Genomic DNA, 7,500 nt, shown 5'->3' with positions numbered 1-7,500 from the left:
CATCTCTAAGTCACCACAAACATATGAATGCATGCACTTTGCACACACATATTTAACTATCACCATCATGTGGGGTGGGGGTAAGTCTAAAATATTTGTCCTGCCACCTCTCTTTGCCAACAATGGATTGCTTATTTCAATAAAGGTTGCATGAATGAGAAGTCAAACCACTTGATGAATGTGTCGGCAGAGCAGGGAGATAAGCAGAGGAGAGTAAAAGGAGAGAAATTTAGGAGATATGAAGGGGGGAATAGAAGGGGTGAGCTGGAAGAGAGAACAGGGTTCTTTTTTTCTATAGAACTGTGCCAAGCAGTCAGAGGGCAAACAACAATCATCACTCTCTTTCTTTGTCTCTCTGTGTTGTAGCGCTCCAGTATTTTTAGCCATAATTTCAAGCGGCATTTGTGAAATGAAAGCCTTTTTTGGTTAATTTTTGTGTTTAATGCTGCACAAAAGCTTCTCTTTTTTCTCCTTGGTGTCAGACTAATCTTTCTTTTTTATTGAAGATAATGTCCAATCTTATGATGGCTAACAGACAAAAAAAGGACCAGAAAGTGGAAATTACTCCCCAGAGAATAGTTCTGAGTACAGCGTGTGACCAATAAGTGCTCTCCAAAACAAAAAAAGACAAATACAGCCATTTTGAAACACTTATTAAAAAAAATCCCTGCATCTACTTCATGTAAAACATTTCTACCTCCTTTATGATCTTGTTTTTTCGAACTTTCATGTCAATTGGGTAGACTGCTGAAAACATTAGCTCGTTAGTTAATAGCTGGTTTCTTGTTTATTGTGATTCTTCTTTTCTTTTGTGATTTCATGTTTTTATATATGTGTTCTCATTACTGTCATAGATTTTGGACTGTGGGTGGACAAATCAAGCAATTTTAGGAGACTGTAAGAAATCTTAAAGGTCAGATTTTCAAATTTCCTGAATTATGAGACTAAAATCAGGATAATTTCACCATTAAAAAATACAGTTGGTTTGGTGACGATAAAATAGCCTTTAGTCACAGCCCAAAAACAGTTTGAATTTCAGGAGAATGGCCTGTGAAGGATCGTAGTGTGTTTTCTTTCTCTCACACCCTAGGGTGCAACTCTATAGAAAGGGAGCAATGTGGGAAATTAAAGGACGCTGGCAGGAGGTGGGACAGGATCTTAAACACACACAGAGAGGGCAATGACGAGTGGGTTAGGTCAACAGGGAGGCAAATTGTTAGCCTGTACAAACAGGGAACAGTGCACAGGTTTCACTGCTGATAGGGGGAAACACCCAAATCAGAAGATATGATTCTAATTAAAGATGCTATTTACATTCTAGCATCAGGAGGGCGGAGAGCTCCAGAGATGGGGGAGGTGGGCTGGAGAACAGCAGAGACAAAACAAACGGCTTGGCCAAAAAAATAATAAAAAATCTGTCACAGATTGATCCAAATGAGAAGGGGAGGGTTTTTGTTTTTTCAAAAGAGAGTCTTTCCTCCTGGGGTTTTTTCAATTGTGGAAATTCTGCAGGCTACTGGGAATTGAGCCCATGTTTTTCTGGTGAACAGATACCTTTCCTGGACATCAGAGAATAAAGAAAGAAAGAAAGAAAGAAAGAAAAGAAAGAAAGAAAGAAAGAAAGGTATGCACATTTAGAAAAAAACAAAACTAATTCTTCCCTTTACCTGTCAAAAGAATACTACATTAATCTTAAAACACCACAGAAAGCTAAAAGGTGACTTGTTGACTTGTTTTCCTCACAGACTAAACAGACTTCCTCAAGGTCAAAGAAAATGTCAATGAGGGGAAAAAAAATACAGTCTTTCACAAATTAATTAGTGTGTGGCACAGTTTTATTTTTCTTTCATGACAGCTAATTTGCCATATTTCATGTTTCATCTGACGACAACAACAAAAGAAATACTCTTCCACGTCGGGGGCGTCATGTAGCATGCGTGACATTTCTTGGAGGTTGTGATGATAGATTTTCCTGACTACCTTTAAGTGCGCCCAAAAAACTCAAACCAACCAGATGCTGAGGGGTTGAAGGGTTGTCATCATTATGCAAATTTGTCCCACAAATTGTCACATGAAATTCTCTATTGTCAATTATTCCCGTGTCACAAGACTGAAAAATATTCGGCACCACTGATGAAACAGAGACATGAAAGGGCACAGACAGACACAGGGACAGAAAGACAGCCAGAGACAAGGGTCGTCTGTCCGTCTGCGTTCTCCTCTCCCTTCTTAGTCAGAAAGAGCTCTGGGACTATGTGATGTGTCTCAGTAAGGAAGTGCTTATTCTTCCAACCTACTTAAGCTAATTAGAACCACTGTATGACCCCTAACTGTAAATCTCTCTCATCCATCTATGGCATGCAGGATGGGAGGAGAGGAGCAAGGAAGAAGGGACAGAGAGGGGTGGGGAACGAAAAGGAAATGGACTTCTAATTCCCATTAGGGCCATTATGGGCATTTTGGAAGCTGATTTTTTCATCAGTTGCTTTTCATTGATTCAAAGTAAGTAATGAAATTGAGCATATTTGATATTTAAGCAAAAAAGTCCAAAAATAGCTTTGATTAACCCATTAATAAATGGGATGGGGTTTGAAATCGGCATTCTATGGATATGTTGGGGTGTGTTGGTAATAGTAACAATTTAATTCTGGGGGTTTTTTTTGTTAAAAGTTGGTGCAATTTGCCAACAGACATAATTGAAAAGAACATCTATGCATTTGTAATGTGGCCAGCCTTTTTTCATGCACAGTACTACCAAACAATTCTGGATTTGCTGATGATATCACAGGAATTATTTAGTGAGATCATGATTTCTTTTTTTGAAAGTGTATTAGCGGAGAGAGCCGAAGGAAATGGTTTTGCTGATTTCTGAGTGTGATTAGGTGAGAGGGGTGGTATGAAGTGAATCCATTATTTGTCATTCTCCACAATTGGAACTGAGTTCCTGCAGCTCACTTTACTCCCAGTTGCCATTGAAATAAACCTTGGATTTTTTCCCCATAAGGTGGAATGTACAGAAGTCTATTTCACAGACTTTAATCCTGACTAACATTCATATTTTTCCCCTTTGTAGTTCCTTTACCTCAATTATTTCCACAAGACATTCCTCATATTATTATATTCCTTTCAATAAAGAACGGCATTTTATTCCTATTTCATAAAGCCTATTTTGTACTAGCCTTGTATACATGCATTATGAGTACAAAGGCATATTTTGCTTGACCCAGCTTGCACCTGTTACATTGCCGGTGTGTTTAGTGATGCTGATAATTAAATCTCAATCTGAACTGAGCTGCTGAACCTCAAGTCCCACAGAATCGCAGCATTAACAGAACGCCATAACTGCAAATGCTGACTATCCCTAAACTGTAATTACCACAATACACACCACAAAGTAATGCAGTGTATTATTCATGAGGTCTTTACTGTTTATGATTTGAAACAACCTTTATCGTTCTGTTGGTGAACTACTTTCCCTTCTGCAATCCATCCATCCCACATTCTTTCATTAAGTCTCTTCTTTTTTTAATGACATACCTCATTCTGCTTAGTAAAATGAAGATTAGTACAGTAAAAAACCCAATTTGTGACTTTGAATGAAATTACATTTTAATCCTGGGACCCTGCTGAATAAGACGCATTGTGGCTCGGAGCTAGCCCTGCTCTCAGAGGACACACATGCTGCAAACGCGTTCGCACACACATCTGCACTCCCGCGTGCACATCTGCAGAGAAATGCAAGTACTGGCCTCACGCAAAAAAAAATGTATCTTGCATTTATGAGATTCATGCACGCACAGAGAGTCTGCCCTGTGCTCACTAAAGGTTATTAAGCCTAATGAGGCTTTACAAGGCCATGCTGCCTTTAGTGTTTTCTTTGAGATGAGGAGGGGATTTGTGCCGTAAAACCACAGTGGAATAAACGAGTGGAAAGAGAGGGACAAAAACTTGCGCCTAGCCAGCGCTGCAGGGAAACTGACAGCTTGGGACAAGCAGGCCACTTAATGCAAACAGCTCAAAGCTTTTTCTTTATTAGTACTATGATGACAGTTCAGCGCGGTCTTGACTGAGCCAGATTAATTGAGCAGAGCAGAAACAGCGGAGTATGTATTACCAAAAGGACTCTGGGCTTGTTTGAGCTGCTCACTATGGCATTCAAGTTAGTGTTCTAATGTTTGTCTTGTGTTTTTGCCTCTGGTAAAACAAATGTCTCCAGTAGTTCCACAACAATTTTATGTTACTCAGTGGAGCTAAAAAGTAAATGAAGTAGACCAGTGATGGATGGAAGCAAAAAGCACCAGAATGGCTGTATATATCAGCAAGCAAAGGAGATGTGGTTTTCATTATAATGAGTTAATAAAGGAACTGATGGAGGTATATAGGGATAAAGAAAGCAGGAATTGGTCCATTCTATACTCAGAAAGAAGGGAAAACGTTGAATGGGAGAATATGGAAGTAGGGGAAAGTGGTAATCAGGTGCTAGGAAATATGAGAATGGACAGAATATGCGGAATTAGAAACCGCATGAAAAAACTACTCATCAAGCAAAAATTAAGGAACATTTGAAGGATGAATCTTGGTAAAAGGGAAGTATATTTCAGAGAATAAGAAAGTGACTATGGAAAAAGGGAGGCACCAGGTAGAAAACAAGGAAAGTAAAGACATAAGGGAATAAACTTAGTGTAAATAAACAGGAAAGAATCAGGAATGAAAGAATAAGGCATGGGGAGAAAGTGGTTATTTAGAAAAAAGGGAGGGAAAGCAAAAGGAGGGAAGTGGGATAGAGGAATAAATAGAAAAACTAGTGAAGGGTGGAAAAAAAGAAGAGGGATCAGCAGAGGAAGGAGAGTTCAAAGGTTGCAAGAAATGAAGAAGAGAGGGTGGAGGTGCTGGGAGGGAAAGTGGTAATGCTGGGGAAGGCTGACAGCAGTCCCACGACTTGTGTTTTCTCTTCCTTTGCACAGTCTGATGGAGGCAGTTTTATCTACACTGTGCTGGTTCATTAGAGGATTAGTGAGTGATAACTAAAAGTTATCTGTGATTGAAAACACCTTCACTCCAACACGTGCACACACGTGGACATGCACACATGTACACACACATTCTGTTTACACACGAACACACACTGTGCACATATAGATTGTACTCATGCAAACTTATTCAACTTCCCAAACTTATTCCATTCACCTAAAGTTAGCGCCATCTTTCCCGTTCTGCAGAACCTGCGATTGTGCAGCAGTTGTTTGCCTGCATACACACATGAGAATGTGTGTTATAGTTTTTCATTATGTGGCAACTGAGGCAGAACACCACAAATCTAGGCCAGGTGGGCTTCAGTGATAAGGGCACATCGGGAGACAACACACACACATTTTAGGACCTCCTATAGGAGATCCCATAGGCATAGGTCAGGGGTGAAAGACAAGCAGACGGGAGAGGCAGACCAGTGGCGAGACAGGGGAGAGAAGGTGAGAAAGACATGCGCTGATGTGAGATTAAACAGATGCTGACAGATGGCATTGGGGCATAGCTGAGCCACTGCCAGAGAGACAGGTTAGCCAAACACAAGATGAGAAAATGGGGTAAATGTCCAGAAAGGGGTAAGACAAAATTCAAGTAATAAAAGCAAAAGAGTAGGAAAGAGAAACAGATAGAGAACCAAACAGAATTAGACAGATAGCAATTCCGACAGGGTGGGGTGGGAAACAAAGAAAGATTAAAAACTGAGAAAGAAATAGCAAAGTGAAGTGAGCAAGTAAGTTAGAGATAGAAAAGGAAAGGGGGGACCAGGCGGTGTCAGAGAAAGTGTGACAGAGCCAAGAGCTGTCAGGGATGAAGTTATTTGAGAGGCGGGTGAGGCACAGACAGAAGATTGAAGGATGGTAGACCCCAAGGTAACTTCTGTGTTCCTTCTGGGATATTTATGTTGGGAGTTGGCAAGAAAACAGGCATGATTTAGAGCCCATCTGGTTAGGTTTCAACACCACCTGCCCACAGAGGAAAAGCTGTCTGTAAGGAGACATACAACAGTGCACCAGTGGCACTCGTGTACACACTCAAACATGCTTCGTTACATCAGTTACATGTGTAGAAATGGAACCATTTCCCTCGATTTGGCTCTCCTCCAGTTTTGGCATTTTAAATTTGAGTCTAAATGCTGGGATTTCGGGCAATGCACAGGATCCTAAACATAAACGATATCATAAAGTTATATTTTGGTCCAATTTAGTGTATGTTTTGGATGCTAAAGATAAGAGTAAGGGCAAAATGAAAATGGTTGCATAGCAGGTCACAGCACTGCAAAAAGAGAAACCAGTTATGTTTGTGGATGGAAAACTTGATCGCCTTGTTTAAAGGAATAAAAATCTTTATGTAATGAGGCACAACCATAAAAACTATAAGCCTACTACCGCTTTAGCCAGATCACAGAATAGAATGATGATTATGGAAATCTGGAATTTGTGCAGCGTTTTTGTTCACTACACTCTGACCTCGCCACTCCCCACAAGGAAACACTCTACTCATCTCAGCAGGGAGAAGGGATTTGTGTTGGTGTGTGCAGGCATGCAGCAAAAGAATGAGCAGAGCACTGACAGCTTAAGTACACCGCTGTGATTGAAAGGGTTTCTTGAGGTATGTGATCGCTGCCTTTTGCTTGTCAGTCTGTTTGTCAACAGGAAAAACTACAGAACTGGATTTTATGAAACCTGAAGAAGTATATGGAGCACGGCCAAAACTGAACTTTTAAAATTAGGCATAAATCTGGATTATCTTGTTTAAAAATTACAAAAATCAGGGAATTGGCCTTGGTTGAACATGAGCTTGAAAGGGCCCTTTCCATTTGGTTGTGTGTTGCTTTTTTAAATGCAGCATCCAACTCAAGTGGGGCTCCTGTAACTAGCTTGCAGGTTTTAGTTTTTAATTTTTTAAGTGGAAAATTTTGTTAACGATATTTGTGAACACAGTTCACAGTTCAGCACAGCTAATATTCCAGTGCATTGTTTTGAATAATGGATTGTCCATCAAACTGGTTTGGGCCAATGGGCAAACAACGGTTTTACTACAAATCCTGAATAGACTTGGATGCTACGTTTAGTGCTCTGTATGTTCACGGTGTCAAACTACCATTAGCTCGCTTTCTTCAAATCAGTTTGTGGTGTTTGTGGTCAGACTGCAGAAACAACAAAAAACTAATACAGGTTAAATTGTACTAATATGTCTCAAGAAATTAAAATATTATGAAATTTTTTTTTGTTAAATTAATTAAAAAGGCAGACCTTTTCATATTTTACATTCATGTGACATAAAGTCAAATATTTCAAGTTTGCTGATTATTGCTTTTAGCTTGACTGTAGTAAAAATGTAAATAACTGTGGTAGGACTTTTCTTTATTAAAGCCTAGAAATAATGTGGTAAAGGTGGAGTAATACGGTTGGAACAAGACTAAGGTCATAGAATGTTATTACCATGTAATTACAATAAAATGATTATATATATATA

At 39.6% G+C, this 7,500-nt stretch overlaps 1 protein-coding gene across 1 annotated transcript in view; it reads left to right on the top strand.

Moving 5' to 3' along the window:
* Window positions 1-7,500, top strand: part of grin3ba (glutamate receptor, ionotropic, N-methyl-D-aspartate 3Ba) — an 83,866-nt gene that overhangs the window by 1,800 nt on the left and 74,566 nt on the right. The window lies entirely within an intron of this gene.

Source organism: Haplochromis burtoni, unplaced genomic scaffold (genome assembly GCF_018398535.1).
Source record: "Haplochromis burtoni strain Fernald_Lab_line unplaced genomic scaffold, NCSU_Asbu1 Contig_85, whole genome shotgun sequence".
Taxonomy (NCBI): Eukaryota; Metazoa; Chordata; class Actinopteri; order Cichliformes; family Cichlidae; genus Haplochromis; species Haplochromis burtoni.
The sequence above is the reverse complement of the archived record's forward strand: the minus strand, read 5'-3'. Positions and strand labels throughout refer to the sequence as shown.